This window comes from Protopterus annectens, chromosome 4.part0, assembly GCF_019279795.1.
Source record: "Protopterus annectens isolate FY-2018-M chromosome 4.part0, PAN1.0, whole genome shotgun sequence".
Classification (NCBI taxonomy): Eukaryota; Metazoa; Chordata; order Ceratodontiformes; family Protopteridae; genus Protopterus; species Protopterus annectens.
In genome coordinates this window covers 287,206,919-287,224,527 of record NC_056733.1, presented here as the reverse complement: position 1 = coordinate 287,224,527, position 17,609 = coordinate 287,206,919, and the positions used below count along the sequence as shown (strand labels likewise).

Sequence of the window (17,609 nt, the reverse complement as noted above, 5' to 3'; positions counted from 1 at the left end):
TTTGAGCTAGGTTGAGAGGACAGAGAGAGTTGCAATGCATTCCACTGCATGGTTTGGACAGCAAAGAGTTGAGATACATCTCTGTCCCATTAGCTATGAATGTATTTATTCACTTCTCAAGCAGATATCTAAGGTGTATGGTCATGCAAGTGGTTATAATTGATGGTTTTGTGTGTGTGTGTGTGTGTGTGTGTGTGTGTGTGTGTGTGTGTGTGTGTGTGTGTGTGTGTGTGTGTGTGTGTGCTTGTGTGTTTCTGTGCAAATGCTTGGTATTTACAACCCATAGTAGTTATGGTGTAAAGGAAAGAACTGATTCTAGGAAACAGGGACACATCATCATAACAGCCTTTTCTTTGGGTGCAGTCTTTGGATTCCTTGTTTTGTTGACTGCTATTTGGCTGTGGTTAAACTAGACAGCATGATATCTAAGAGTTTAATGTTAATGTATTTATTTTTTAATTAATCTTGCTTCCTTGCAAGCACCTGTGGTGTGAAATGCATCGCTTTGGGTTACAACAGTCTGTCTGGTACTAAGTGCGGATGAGTAAGGCTATGAACTGCTCCTGTATCCAGTGTACAGTCCCAAACTATTAGCTCAGTGTCTTTCATTATGCCAGGCCAATAAAACCTTACTCTAATTTTAGTTTTAGTTTTGTCCATCCCTAAGTGTCTTCCCAGTATGTGCCAGTTTAATCATGCATTCTTAAAGGGTTTGGATCTAGCAGCTGGTGTAGTAATTTTTCTCTGTCTTTATTCCTCTTGTAAAGTAAGTCAATCTTTACTTTAAAATACTGGTATGATATGGAAAGAGGGGCACTCTGCTTATCTGTCTCGCCACTTTCTCCTTGGCTATTTTGTATCTGGCCCTGCTTCATGCATCCTCCTCTTCCCATTTCTTAAAATTTGCATTGGTTATCTCTCTCTTGTAACCATTTTTTTTCTGCTGTTTTAACTGTAAGCAAATTATTTTTGCTCCTTAGTTAAATCAGATTTGTTAAAACTAACCAAGCAGGCCCCAGCAATAAATACATAGCTACAGTGGGAGTGAGGCTTGTACTTCATAAGTTTGAACTGGTTTGTAACAGCTCTACTTTTGATAGGATTGATCTTGGTTTCTTAATTCTATATATCACTGTGTGTTTTAGCTAGTGTTGGCTATTCTAGGCTCTTTGCATTGGGAGCACCTCCTTGTTACATCTTAAAACAAAGGAATATAAATGCTGAGTATCTCTACACCAGATAAATAAATATCTTGCTGTGGCTTTCCCAACCCTCTATTTTTCTGTTGTTTTAAATATCCAGTGTCTCTATTTGCACTCCTTATGGTAATCTCACTACCAAAGCCCCCCCCCCCCCAAGGTTTAAATGGTTGTTACTGTTTTACAGTATTTTCAAAGCATTTAAGCAACTGTCTACCTGAAAAATTATTCTTATTGTCTGTCTGCTTGTTGGTTTACTGATCTGCCTTGATTTAAATCACCGTGCAGAAGGGCAATCTAGGCAGGGACTTAGCTGTTTGGTATGTGTCTGTACTTGACAGCTACTCATGCTGTGCCTTTACATTAAGAATTTCCATTTGAGAAGATGTTTGCCTGGATTCTCTGAGCTGGGATACGTTCCAGGGAGCTCAGGGTATAGTCATTTTTGGCTATAGAACGCAGGAGTTAGTTTTCATTTTTTTTCCTACAGCTATAAAGTAGGAATGTTTGTGCAGGTATGTGTTCATTCACACAGAGCTCAGCAATGTTTGGCAACCTCATTTGTGATTCCAAGGCATTTTTATTGCATCCAGAGCCATCAGGCTGAGATAAGGAACTTTACTGTATTTTTGTACTTTTACTTGCTAATTTAAATGATTGCTACTGTTTTACAGTATTTTCAAATCATTTAAGCAACTGTTATCTGAAAAATTGACAGCCAGACAATCAAATCAAATCTTCGTAGTGTCCGAATGAGCCCAAGTGTAGAACAGAAAACACACAAGGCTCAACCATCAATATTTAATAAAAATGCAGAAATATTCCAACATCAAAGCTTTTGAGTAAAAACAAACTCTTCTTCAATGCTAGTACAAACAAAATTCTGCAGTACACTTATATATACTAAATGCCAGCACCCTAATTAATCAATCAATCACATACTGAGAAGCATAGAATTAGTCTAATAGCATATTACAGAATTTAAAAGCTAAGACATTAATAACATAGTCATAATAATGCCAAAAAGTTTTTATATAAAATCTCTGTTATTCAGGACAGGTTTAATGCTCAGTTTTACATTTTAAACCTGGTGGCTTATCTGCCCTAAAATAATTAATCCACTTGTATTCAGCCAACTCCATCCTGACATTTATATCACCTCCCCTTATATTCACATATACTTTTTGTATGACTAAATTTAAAACTATGATCATTGCCCTTTACCATAATATGTTTATACAATGCATTACTATCTATTTTCTTTCTAATCTCTGATAGGTGTGACTGTATTCTTCCTTCAGTTTTTGGTTTGTTTTTCCAACATAAAAATGCTCACATTTTATATTATTTGCCAGATATACTATATTATCAGTAGAGCATGTAGCAAAAACAGTAAATTTAAAAGGATGTTTTGGAATAGGATGTATAAAAGCAGTAACTACATTAATACTGCTACAAACAGAACAGTTATGGCATGGAACAGTGGCCTTAGTACTAAATTGAAGGGCATTAGTTGGATTAGATATTGTCTTTATAGCATAACCATGACTTCAAGTTCTTCCCTTTACTAAAAGTCACCTATTAATTCTCTGATTTCTGGATTGGATTTAAGTATAGTACGATTACTACAAATTACATTCCTTATCATTTTCATATGTCTATTATACTTCGTAATGTATCTTACAAAGTTATTGCTATTTCTAGTACGTGAAGGTGCATTATTTCTATCAGAGAAAATAGGTTTAACAAAACTACCACATTCAGCCGTCACATTCTCTTTAGTCCAACCAATCACTGTTTGATCATAACCTCTTAGCTGAAAATCACTAGACATCCTTGAAACTTCATCCACAAAATGATTATCATTAGTATTAAGTCTGCAGGCTTTAATAAATTGACTTTTTGTTATACTTTTATATACTGATCTCGGGTGCATACTATCATAGTGCAAAAATCTAGTGGTTTGAACATTTTTCCTATGTGTAGTGGTGCCTATTTTACCGTTGTCATACAGCAAAGTTACATCTAAAAAAATTAATTTGCTTATTAGAGCAATTTAATTAAAAATCAAGAAAATTAATAGCACTTTTTAACTCTGTAACAAACATTTCAAGCTGGATGGCTTCCCCTGTCCAAACAAGTAGAATATCATCAACAAAATGTACGCAGTATTGCAAATTTGGATTCTTATAAGTTAATATTGAGGATCACTATATACTATAGTTTGCAAAACAAGATTCGCATAGGTGTTAGTGACTGTGGTGCCCATAGCAACTCCCAGTCGCTGATGAAAAAACTTTCCATCAAATACAAATACATTATCAGTCAAAATCAGCTCAAGCATTCTACATATTAACTCTAGCTTAGTCCCTTTAAAGGTACTATATGTATTTAAAATTTCTTTGATGGCTTGAATCCTATATTCATTTGGAATTACCATAAATAGGGGTGTAATATCCAGTGTTGCAAAGATAAGATTATCATATTGCCTAGTAGTATCCCATCTATAAAGGGAACTAAAGAAGTTGTTAGTGTCTTGGATGTAACTATGACTATGAGATAAAAAAGGTGATAATTGTTTGTCTAAATATAATATGCAAGTGGATTAATTATTTTTAGGGCAGACAAGCCACCGGGTTTAAATGTAAAAACAAGCATTAAACCTGTCCTGAAGTATAAGAGAAATTTTATATAAAAACTTTTTGGCATTATTATGACTATCAGCAAATGAATAGGAAGACACAGAAACAGCAGATATATCCAGTTCAAAACTTTTACCGCAGTGCAACAAAACACAAGCGCTTTCACCAAACAGGCATCATCAGGTGTATTACAAAAGCACTAACACGCACACATCCCTATTTATACATCAAATGTCACATGATACAAATTCAAGTTTAAAAACACAAGTTTAAAAATACAAAGCACATAAAAAACATATAGATTTAATATAAAAACAAACATAAATAATACATACTGAAACTGTACTTTGATACTAATAATTACCTTCTTAGGGGTCTCTTTTTTAATTTGGGTACTAATGAACTGATTCATTAAGCCCATGTCCTACATCAGCCCTGAACCTCACTATCCATGAAGATTCTAAATCCTCGGTCTTAGCACATATGTCATCCTGCCTCACATTCTCATAGACCCTAGCAATTACTAAAAATTAAAAACCATGACTGGAGTCAGTACTCAAAACATGCTTCGCCAACGCACTAACCACATTACCTTTATTAATATGATAGATATGTTCTCTTATGCGCTCTCTAAAGGGACAGTCAGTTTTACCTATGTAAAACTTTTTACATACAGTGCAGTGAGCTAAATAAACGATGTGTAAAGTATCACATGTAGCTGCTATTGTAAAATTATAATAATAACCTTGGTCGGGATGTTCAGATCTGCAACTGGTGTCAATATATGCACACCAGTTGCAATGACCACATGGTTTAGTGCCAATTATATGAGAATTCCTACTTACATCCTTTGGATAACACAAACTACTTCTCAGTGACCTACTGTTTTTATATAAAAAACACGGCACATCAGGTATGTGCCTGGAAATATCATTATCAGTTCTATGAATACCGCAGTGTTTTTTAATGATGTCCTTATAACTATCTACATCACTGGTATAAGTAACTTTAAACCTCAATCCTGTATTATACTTGCTTAACCGCCTCCTAACAAACTCTCTGTTACCTGTAGAATAATATGGTCTAGCTTCATTTAACCTTTTATCGGAAATCGTAACTGCGTTGTTTTGGATAAGATATTCCTCATAACCTCTCTCCTTCAAATTCATCTTCACATTATCAACTTCACCAATAAAATCACTATCCCTAGCATTTAATCTTGGGGCTCTATAAAACTGATTAGAAGCCACACTTCTAAATACATAGGGAGGATGAAGACTGTCCCTATGTAATAAATGATTCACATGACAGTCTTTCCTGTGAAACTTAGTATAAATAACACCAGTTTCATCCTTAATAATGGAAACACCCAAGAAATGAACCACTAATTCTGAAGAATGAGACGTGAACGTCAAATAACATGTACTGTTATTCACATATTCCATAAAGGGAGCAAAAATATCAAGGTCTCCCCTACACAAAATAAATAGGTTGTGCACAAAAATACGAAAAAACAGAATGTGCTCATTAAATGGCCCATTAAATATATGCTCATACTCCCAAACAACCATAACAGCATTGGCGTAGCTATTGGCACAGGAAGTGCCCATAGCCACGCCATTGTATTGCTTGTATATCTGCTCACCAAAAGCAAAAATATTGTGCTCAAGCACAATCTCCAAATGTTTCACCAACAATTTAACCTTATTGGGGGTATAATTTGTAAACCGCTGCAAAAATTGCGTCACCTTGTTAAGATAATCTAAACTGGGTATAACAGTAATTAAAGACACCACATCCATAGTAACAAAAACCACATCACCATTCAAACTATTAAAAACATGTTCATGCAAATCTCTAAGAAAATGTTCGGTGTCCCTCAATACATGTATTAACTTATTAATACCCAGTCTCAAATGTTTTTCTATGTATATAGAAATGGACTCAGTGCACCAATTTCTACCAGAAACAATAGCTCTAAGTGGTGGATCAGACCTATCTTTGTGTACCTTCGGGAGACTTTGTATAACAGGAACAGTAGGTTTGTTTATATAAAAATATTCCAAAAGATGACTGTCAAAAAGATTCATATCAAACATACATTTAAGTAAAATCTGCACATGATGTATAATTGTGTTAACTTGAATGCGAGTTAATTTTTCATAAAATAACTCATCATTCAACATTACCTGCATTTTAAAAACATACCAGGTCCTATCTAATATCACTATTGGTCCGCCTTTATCCGCGGGCCTAATAATGATATCAGTGTTATTCTCCAACCCCTTCAATGCATCAAACTCATCTTTAGAGAGATTTTGCTTCCTCCTATAACAAGCATGTTTATTAACATTGGCCTCATTTAAATCATATATATCTTGTATGACTAACTTTTCAAATGCAGCAATAAGAGGATTAGTCTTGGGTAAAAACAAACTGGGTTTGGAAAAAGTATTACTATCTCCATCAGTTAAACCTTCAGAATTATTAAACATAACTTTCAGCCCCAAGTTCCTAGCAAATAATTTAACATCAAAAATGATATCCGTAAAATTAGAACAAGTAGAGGGTATAAATGATAACCCTCTACCTAAAACTCTCAGTTCATAAGGCGTCAAAGTTATACTGCATAAGTTCAACACTAGTCCTTCTTGGTGTTTAAAAATGCCTTTTTTATTGTATTCTGTGTACTCACAGTTCCTTCCATCTTTCGTTTGTTGCGGATCTGACTCCGCCCTCGTTGATGTTCCGTCAACCGTTGAAAAGTTTGCTCCTTCACTGGAAGTGGAAAATTGAGGTCATATTGCTCGTTGAAGCTGAAAAAACGACCATTAATATTATTGCTGCTGCCAGAGGTAGATTCCTCTACTACCCCTGACCTATGCAGTTGTGCATTTGTGGTTATAATCTTGCTTTGAGCTCCCAGCTCCTTTACTGAAGCAACTTCACCCATTAATGGGGAAACACTTTGCAGCTCTTCTGATCGTTGATTTGTACCATCACATGGAGCTGACGAAAGAACAACGCCACCCCCTGGTGGACCATCATTGGTATTGTACGCAAAATCAACGATCAGAAGAGTTGCAAAGTGTTTCCCCATTAATGGGTGAAGTTGCTTCGGTAAAGGAGCTGGGAGCTCGAAGCAAGATTATAACCATGAATGCACAACTGCATAGGTCAGGGGTAGTAGAGGAATCTACCTCTGGCAGCAGCAATAATATTAATAGTCATTTTTTTCAGCTTCAACGAGCAATACAACCTCAATTTTCCACTTCCAGTGAAGGAGCAAACTTTTCAACCGTTGACGGAACATCAACGAGGGTGGTGTCGGAGCTGCAACAAACGAAAGATGGAAGGAACTGTGAGTATGCAGAATACAATAAAAAAGGCGTTTTTAAATGCCAAGAAGGACTAGTGTTGAACTTATCCAGTATAACTTTGATGCCTTATGAACTGAGAGTTTTAGGTAGAGGGTTATCATTTATACCCTCTACTTGTTCTAATTTTACGGATATCATTTTTGATGTTAAATTATTTGCTAGGAACTTGGGGCTGAAAGTTATGTTTAATAATTCTGAAGGTTTAACTGATGGAGATAGTAATACTTTTTCCAAACCCAGTTTGCTTTTACCCAAGACTAATCCTCTTATTGCTGCGTTTGAAAAGTTAGTCATACAAGATGTATATGATTTAAATGAGGCCAATGTTAATAAACATGCTTGTTGTAGGAGGAAGCAAAATCTCTCTAAAGATGAGTTTGATGCGTTGAAGGGGTTGGAGAATAACACTGATATCGTTATTAGGCCCACGGATAAAAGTGGATCAATAGTGATATTAGATAGGACCTGGTATGTTTTTAAAATGCAGGCAGTGTTGAATGATGAGTTATTTTATGAGAAATTTACTCGCATTCAGGTTAACACAATTATACATCATGTGCAGATTTTACTTAAATGTATGTTTGATATGAATCTTTTTGACAGTCATCTTTTGGAATATTTTTATATAAACAAACCTACTGTTCCTGTTATACAAAGTCTCTCGAAGGTGCACAAAGATAGGTCTGATCCACCACTTAGACTATTGTTTCTGGTAGAAATTGGTGCACTGAGACCATTTCTATATACATAAAAAAACATTTGAGACTGAGTAATAATAAGTTAATACATGTATTGAGGGACATCGATGAACATTTTCTTAGAGATTTGCATAAACATGTTTTTAATAGTTTGAATGATGAAGTAGTTTTTGTTACTATGGATGTGGTGTCTTTATTTACTGTTATACCCAATTTAGATGGTCTTAACAAGGTGACGCAATTTTTGCAGAAGTTTACATATTATACCCCCAATAAGGTTAAATTGTTGGTGAAACTTTTGGACATTGTGCTTGAGCACAATATTTTTGCTTTTAGTGAGCAGATATACAAGCAATGCAATGGAGTGGATATGGGAACTTCCTGTGCCAATAGCTACACCAATGCTGTTATGGTTGTTTGGGAGTATGAGCATATATTTAATGGGCCATTTAATGAACACATTTTGTTTTTTTGTAGATTTGTGGACGACCTATTTATTTTATGGAGGGGACACCTTGATATATTTGATGCCTTTATGGAATATGTGAATAATAGTACATGTTATTTGAAGTTTATGTCTCATTCTTCAGAATTAGCGGTGGATTTCTTGGATGTTTCCATTATTAATGATGAAACTGGTGTTATTTATATTAAGTTTCACAGGAAAGACTGTCATGTGAATCATTTATTACATAGGGACAGTCTTCATCCTCCCTATGTATTTTAGAAGTGTGGCTTCTAACCAGTTTTATAGAGCCTCAAGATTAAATGCTAGGGATAGTGGTTTTATTGATGAAGTTGATAATGTGAAGATGAATTTGAAGGAGAGAGGTTATGAGGAATAACTTATCCAAAACAACACAGTTAAGATTTTCGATAAAAGATTGAATGAAGCTAGACCATATTTTTCTACAGGTAACAGAGAGTTTGTTAGGAGGCGGGAAAGCAAGTATAATACAGGTTTGAGGTTTAAAGTTACTTATACCAGTGATGTAGATAGTTATAAGGACATCATTAAAAAACACTGGGGTATTCTTAGAACTGATAATGATATTTCCAGGCACATACCTGATGTGCCATGTTTTTTTATATAAAAACAGTAGGTCACTGAGAAGTAGGTTGTGTTACCCAAAGGATGTAAGTAGGAATTTTCGTATAGTTGGCACTAAACCATGTGGTCATTGCAACTGGTGTGCATATATTGACACCAGTTGCAAATTTGAACATCCCGACCAAGGTAGATGTTATAATTTTACAATAGCAGCTACATGTGATAATTGCACATCGTTTATTTAGCTCACTGCACTGTATGTAAAAAGTTTTACATAGGTTAAACTGATCGTCCCTTTAGAGAGCGCATAAGAGAACATATCTATCATATTAATAAAGGTAATGTGGTTAGTGCTTTGGCGAAGCATGTTTTGAGTACTGACTCCAGTCATGGTTTTAAATTTTTAGTAATTGCTAGGGTTTATGAGAATGTGAGGCAGGGTGACATACATGCTAAGACCGAGGATTTAGAATCCTCATGAATAGTGAGGTTCAGGGCTGATGTAGGACATGGGCTTAATGAATCAGTTCCATTAGTACCCAAATTAAAAAAGAGACCCCTAAGAAGGTAATTATTAGTATCAAAGTAAAGTTTCAGTATTTATCATTTATGTTTGTTTTTATATTAAATCTATATGTTTTTTATGTGCTTTGTATTTTTAAACTTGTGTTTTTAAATTTGAATTTGTATCATGTGACATTTGATGTATAAATAGGGGTGTGTGCGTGTTAGTGCTTTTGTAATACACTTGATGATGCCTGTTTGGTGAAAGCGCTTGTGTTTTGTTGCACTGCAGTAAAAGTTTTGAACTGGATATATCAGCTGTTTCTGTGTCTTCCTATTTGTTTGCTGCTGGAATTTTTACCTTGGACACAGTAAGTGAGCGTTTTGTAGTGGTAGTAGTTTCTGTAATTATCATGACTATGTTTTTAATATCTTAGCTTTTGAGTTCAGTGATATGCTATTAGACTAATTCTATGCTTGTTAGTATTTGATTGATTAATTTGGGTGCTGTCATTTAGTATATATAAGTGTACTGCAGAATGTTGTTTGTACTAGCGTTGAAGAAGAGTTTGGTTTTACTCAAAAGCTTTGCTGTTGGAATATTTCTGCATTTTTATTAAATATTGATGGTTGAGCCTTGTGTGTTTTTTACTTGAAAAATTGCTCTTCTTTTCTGTTGGTTTACTGATCTGCCTTTACTTAAATCACCTTGCAGAAAGGCGATCTAGCCAGGGACTTCGCTGTTTAATATTTGTCTGCTCTCCAGGTTATTTTTTGCTGTGCATTTGCATTAAGAATTTCCAGGGTGATCCATCTTGTGGCAGAAGGTGTTTGCCTGGTTCCTCTGACTTGGGAACACTCAAGGGAGCTCAAAGTGCCTTCATTTATTGGCCAGGTGATTTAGGAGTTTGTTTTTAGCTTTTTTGTGGCTATAAAGTAAGCGTGTTTAGTTAGAGATGCTCACACAGCAGCGGCGGTTAGCAGTGCCCTGTATAGTAGCAAATGCTTAGACTGTAAAATTTACCTAAAGCTAGTACTTAGGACTTTAACCTTTAACACAGTAAGACTTTGAGTGTTGCTAAACTTAGGACAGCTAGTTAGCACATTGAGCAGCACTAATAACAGATCATAGCACTACATAACAGCTAGCCTTAATCTCAAACACCACACAGGTAACCCTCTGTAAAACTAAGCCCCTAAGCCATAATAGACTAACCCTAATATAGGTCCAGACAATATGGATATGCATTTTCCTAATGTCTCTGTCACTAGCATGGTTGATATGGGCATTCTGAAACAATGCAGCAATTATCTCATGTTTGAAAAAGACTAACACGCTATGCAAGGGATATACATACACAACTTCCTTACAGGTTGAAATCTTGATCACTAACGAGGTTGTCAAGAACAGGCACTCTCCATCCCATACACACATACTGCTTGCCATACATATAGACTTATGCTGTGACACTTAAAAAAACTTCCCAAACATGAAAGACCTAAGCCATCTAATGGCAATAGCTATCCAGAGCAGTCAGTAAAGTATGCATGAAAAACACCTAACACCACACATAAGCCTACACCAATGGTCCCCAAACAACAAAGCTGATAAGGCAAGCAAACACTTTAACTAATACTCTATCATAGGGGATTCTATTGTACAACACACAGATGCTCTTCTTACCAGACTGGACAAGGAAAAGATAATGGTTAGTTACCTATCTGGAGCTAAGATCCATAATACCCCGCATACGCTCAAGTCACTGCACCACATGTACCAATATGATTCTATGATAGTCCATGGGGGTATAAATGACCTGAGACATACGTCTCTGTATTATATGAAGAGAGACATGGACCTCTATAAATTTGTGTCACAGACAGGTACGTGCCTTGCTTGAGTAGCATTCTACTTTCACCAAGGATGATGCCACAGTATGAACAGAAAATGATTGATTTTGACAATTGGTTTAGTTAGTGGTGTTACTCCAGGGGGATCCAATATCTATAAGCATGGGAGGACATGCTTTTGGATATTGGTTAAAACTTTATCCACCCCCTTAGAGCATTTTTATGCAATGTCAAAATGACAAAACTACCAACATAAAAAAAAACAAACAAAAAAAAAAAAATCAGAAGCAACCTTAATGTGTTACTGCTGAGTATTAGGAACCTAAACAAGAAATTCGTGACCCTATAAGCTCTCCTCACTCGGCAGAATACAGACATCTGTGCTGTTACCGAGACTTGGTTTAATGCCTCAAAAGATACTCAGGCAGTGCACAATTACAGTGCCTTCCACATATTTAGACCAACAACAACACATACCGAGGCTAAAGTTGGAGGCATCTCTATATGTTAGCAATAAATACAACTCTTAGTTAAACAGGATGATACCCTAGTGTTTATCCATGTCCAGGTCTCTATAGACAAGGTTCCATACCATGTCCTGGCCAGCTACAGGTCACCCTGTATTACCAACAAAGCTCAAAACTTGAACCTTAACCTACTGAAGGCACTCACCATCCAACCAAACACCCTATTCATAGCAGACTTTAACTACCCCCCTATAGACTGGGGAATGTACATTGCCTCTGATTCACAGCCGCAGTGCTTTCTGGACTTTGTTAACACAAACACCCTGGACCAGATAATGTGCATTCCAACCAGGGACTTCAACGTGCTAGACATGGGACTCACTAAAATGGGAGAGTGTTGCCAACCCCCTCCCCCTGGTCAGGTCCTCATTGCTGAGTTTGGATCTGTTTCCTTTGCAATAGTATCAACCTGGAAAACCCAAATAAACCAGTAACAGGAACTATACTAAAGCTAACTACATCCTGTTAAGTGACAGTTTGTGAAAATTCAAGGCTCTCACAAACCCCAAGAACGTAGCTACCTATATAGAATTGTTCACAGATACACTATACAAACATGTAAATTGCTGTATTGAGGCTGCCATACCTACAAGAAGTAAATGCAAAATGGTATATAACAAAAAAGTCATGGCTAAAATCAGAATGAGCCCTCTGATTCAACTAATCAAGAAGCTAGAAGTCTAATAATGTCTAACAAGGCTAATTATGAGGTCAGAATAGCCTCTCAAGCTAAGCAAAATCACAAAGCCTTCTTCAGATATGTCAGGAACCTTAAAGGTAGCAGAGAGAAGTGTGCAGAACTGGTGGCATGGGTGTTGGAACCATAAAGCGAGGGGGGAGGGGCACCCCCACCCACTTCCGCAGCAGATCCAGCAACTTGTCTTTTCAACTTACATGTAAGGAGGAGGACCTGCATCGGTGCACCCGTCCCGGTCACAATCACACAGTATACAATCACTCTCCGACCGAGATCGCACTACTAACACTGAGGGTGAGGAAAGAAATAAAGATTAAGTAAGGGTAAATAAATCCTGATCCCCACACCCCCCACTATATAGTGTGATCATGTCCGATGTGCGATCTTGTTTACAAGCTGGTGAGCATAAACATACCCATAATTTCCTACTTTCCTAAGAGTCAATTACTAGATCCCGCAGCCTGACTGGATTTAATGTTTCAGTCCATTAAGAAAACAAAAGCTGATGGATCCAAATATTTGGGAAACATACACTAATATATACATGTAATAACGTTCTCACTTTGAACCATCTTTGACATCTTACCTCTCAAGTGCCCTGCCTCTCTTAATGCCCACTGGTGACGTTTGGCGAAAAAACCCCCAAAGAATTGCACTTAACAAAAAATGACAATAAAGATAAAGTTATAGAATTCATTCACTTCAGATAATAATACAACATTAACATCACCTCTGAGATTCTCCGTTCAGCAGCTGCATTGAGCTGAGCTGCTTGTCAAATGTTAAGTATATAGTCTTGAAATGAGCCACATAATTGGGAGTACGAGTACCTTCTATGATATAATTCCATAGAGTTTTAAACTGCGATGTTGTGTGACTGACTGAGTGCAATTATAATGCAAATGCTTTCCTGTAAATTGCTGTGACCGCTGAAGGTGTGGAATTGTATCTGAAAGGGTCTTTGAAGCACACTGTTTAATTGGGTTAACAGACAGATATTAAATATGTTAAAATAAGTACATTGTTGTTGGTCCTCTGCAATCATGTCATTTAGTTGGGGGGGGGGGTGTCTGTAAAACAAAAACACGTCTTATACAGTGATTTCAGTGCTTTCCTCAAGGGACCACATCAAGCAGGCAGAGAATCTAAGGCTGTGACCTGTGATTAAGTTATTGCAAATGCGGACCACATGTAAAATAAAATAATTTACAATAATTTAATCACAGCCTTAGATTCTCTGTCTGCTTTTTTTGACCAGAATCAGATAGGGTAGCCTGCCCGACTGCTGGGTATGGGTAAACATGCTGCCAGTCCCAGAAGAGTCCAGATTCCAAGAAGTCTCAAGTCTGTACTACAAGCACACAAGACAAGATTAAAGACAATGGATGGGTGCAAAGTGATGAAAGGGTCACGGGGGTAAAGTGAACATAACAACACCACATTTCTACATTTTATTTAATTTATTTTTTTTACTTTAAATTCCTTTTCTATTAGAATTATAGATCTGATAGCTCACACTGTTGTGCTCTATCTGTCTCTGCTGCTGGCTAGTGGCTCCCTCAACTAACTTCCTAACTTCCATTTGTGGGGGGGGGGGGGGTTCAACTTCAAACTCAGGGGACTGGGCATACTGCACTAAGTGCATTGGTGTGCCTCCCCCCGCTTTAGCCTGACTTAGTTCAGTCTGGTCAGGGTTCAGTGGCAGGTCACAGGTGTAAAATTTTCCAGATTCAAGTTAAAGCTGTTGTTGTGTTTTTTCTGTGACTTTATAAATAATCCAGACCCCCTTCTCTCCAATCAATCAAGAGTGACTGAGTGAGTAATTCTGAATTGTGTTTCTTTCTAATTTGTGATTGGGCTGTGCGTACTATACATAGACAAAGTAATTAAGTAAGAGATCCTTGGGGGGAGTATTCATTTGGATGTAATTTTGATTTTACTTATACTGGGTAACTGGAAAAGTCATTGGAAAAATGCTTAATTTTTGTGCTTGTGCATACAGGGACAAACCTGACTGAAGGGGTCATTGGAGAAAATGTTTCATTTTATTGGTTGCGCTTACACAGACAAAGTAATGAAGGGGTCATTGGGAAAAATGTTTAATTTTTGTGCTTGTGCATACATGGATAAAGTATACAAGTTATCCTTGGGAGAAATTATTCATTTTGATGTCATTTGGTGCTTACTGTGCATACAAACACACTACTGAAGTAGTCATTGGGGAAAATGTTTTATTTTTGTGATTGTGCATACATGGTAGAAAAGTAATTAAGGGAACCTGGGGGAAATGATTCATTTTGATGTCATTTGGAAGTGCTTGTGCATACATGGACAGACTACTGAGAGGGTTTATTATTTATTTATTTATTCTAGTTTGGTGACCGGGAAGGTCCACCATTTTCAATGGAGGCCTGAGGAGAAAAGCTCTGCAATACATAGTTTATTTACATGAATTAATTACAGAGAGTCTTTGTATTACAAACTTAGAAACAGGTAGCATACAGAAGAGAAAACAAATAATTGTTTAGGCAGAAGAGACAGGCATATAGCATAGTGGCTACATATTGCAGTTGCATTTTTTATACAATCTTCACTAGTGAGTGAGGTTAGTTTGGTGTGAGAGTTAGCCTGGAGCATAGTTGTTGTTAGGGGAATTGTTTCATTTTTGGAGCTTGTGCATACATGGACAAACCTGACTGAAGGGGTCATTGGAGAAAATGTTTCATTTTAGTACTTGTGTATACAATGGCAAACCTGACTGAAGGGGTCATTGGAGAAAATGTTTCATTTTATTGCTTGTGCTTACACAGACAAAGTGAATGGGTCATTGGGAAATAGGTTTCATTTTGGTGCTTGTGCATACATGGACAAAGTACACAAGGGATTCTTGGGGAAATGATTCATTTTAATATAATTTTGTGCTTACTCGTGCAGACTACTGAAACAGTTGTTGGGGAAAATGTTTTATTTTTGTGCTTGTGCATACATGGAAAAGTAATTAAGGGACCTTGGGAGAAATGATTCATGTTGATGTCATTTGCTCCGTGCATGCATACACGGACAGGCTATTGAGCAGGTCATTCGGGAAAATGTTTCATTTTGGTGTTTTTGCAAACATGAACAAACTGCTTAAGGGAACCTTGGGGAAATGATTAATTTTCATGTCATTTGCTTTTTTGTGCATACATGGACAGACTACTGAGGGGGTGGTCATTAGGGGAACTGTTTCATTTTGATGGTTGTGCATACGTGGGAAACTACTGAAGCAGTCTTTGGAGGGATTTAATGCCACAGCATTTTATAGTTTTCATTTATTAGCTATTTCTTGAGTGTTTATGATACTACTACATAGGTTTATAGATTTATGCTGGACCCTTTACTATTTGGAATATATTTCCCAGAAGTCTAGGCAAAAGGAAAATGGCCTGTGGGAACATGGGTATAACATGGCTAGCCTTGTAAAGGTCCCATGGCCATTAGCATAGTAACCTCCTATAAATCTGTGAACCCTTGAGCCTATAACTTTGGATATTAATTGCAGCTTGCCAATTCTTGGTTTGGGAGCCTTTCTGTAAGAATGCAGTGGGAGAAGAGAGTAGTGTATTATATATAATATGTTAGCAGTTATGCAAAGTTTTTTTGTGTTGTGCACTTTTGTCTGTATTTTGTTGAACGTTTTAGGGTTAGTGAACTTATTTCCAAGGAGTTCAAAGCATCCAAGTTGGAAACTTCAGGTAGAAGCCTTATTGTGTTTTTACCTGATTGGCCTGAGGGATTAACTGCGTAAAAGTCTTTTATCCTGCTGTAATAAGACTCACATTTGCACATTGTGCAAAGTCAGTTCCCTGTGCCTAGTCTGCGTATGTGTGTGTGTGTATGTATATGTGCATATATATATATATATATATATATATATATATATATATATATATATATATATATGTGTGTGTGTGTTATATATATATATATATATATATATAATGTTATTTATATATATATATATATATATATATATATATATATATATATATATATATATATACATGTGTGTGTGTATATATATATATATATATATATATATATATATATATATGGGTCTACTTCATAAGATCGAGAGACCATTTGATCGACATTCATTTGGTCGACAACCAGTATTCAACCAGTATTCAAGGCACTTAACAGGGATTTGCCCCCCTCCCCAATGATGTGTAACCGTGGAGTTGATATATATATATAGTTAGGGGGTGTGGCACCTATTTCTGTTTAAAACATGAAAATACAACAAAAACTACACATTTTAAATGAAATTAGGTGGGGGGGCTTCGCACTCCACACCCCCCAGTGTGGGGGGCTGTGCCCCCACTCCCCCAACTATATATATCAACTCCAGGGTCACACAACATTGGGGAGGGGGGCAAATCCCAGGTTTTTGCCTTGAATACTGGTTGTCGACCAAATGAGCTGTTGACCAAATGAATGTCGATCAAATGGTCTGTCAATCTTATGAAGTAGACCCATATATATATATATATATATATATATATTGGTTGAAAATACGAGGTGGGCATAAGTGCCTCTCTTGCCCTCCACTCCCCCCCCCCCAGTTTTCAACAGCTTCCGGCACCTATGACTGGTGGTAAATGGCACAATCTTTACTGACCAAGCTGGTAAATTTAGCTCTAACTTCACCTTCCTCTCTCCCCACTACCCTACCTACTGTGAAATCCCTTCTAGCATATCCCCTCCAACTACAAAAGGGAGCAAGTTCAGGCAGTGCTTGCTAAGGCTAAAATACTGCTTCAATGGGTGCCAGCAATATCCCCAGTTGCCTCCTAAAAAGCCTCAAACGTGACCTAACAGAACAACTAGAGGCACTGTTCAACTACTACCTCAAAACAGTTTATTTCCTGAGTGAATGGAGGGCTGGAATGGTCATTCCTCTTCAGAAGGGTGGACCATCAACTGACCCAGTGAAATACAGAACATAGACTGTAAAAGTAGCCGACTCCAAACCCAGCTCCAGACAAGTGTCAAGTGGAGTACCTCAGGATTCAGTCCTG

At 36.9% G+C, this 17,609-nt stretch overlaps 1 protein-coding gene across 1 annotated transcript in view; it reads left to right on the top strand.

Annotated features, from left to right (window-relative positions):
- Nucleotides 1–14,303: 14,303 nt before the first annotated feature.
- Nucleotides 14,304–17,609, top strand: part of LOC122799302 (L-serine dehydratase/L-threonine deaminase-like) — a 420,485-nt gene continuing 417,179 nt past the window's right edge. The window contains exon 1 of the mRNA XM_044068268.1: nucleotides 14,304–14,364. The gene's annotated coding sequence lies outside the window, so the exon portion shown is untranslated. The remainder of the gene's footprint in view (nucleotides 14,365–17,609) is intronic.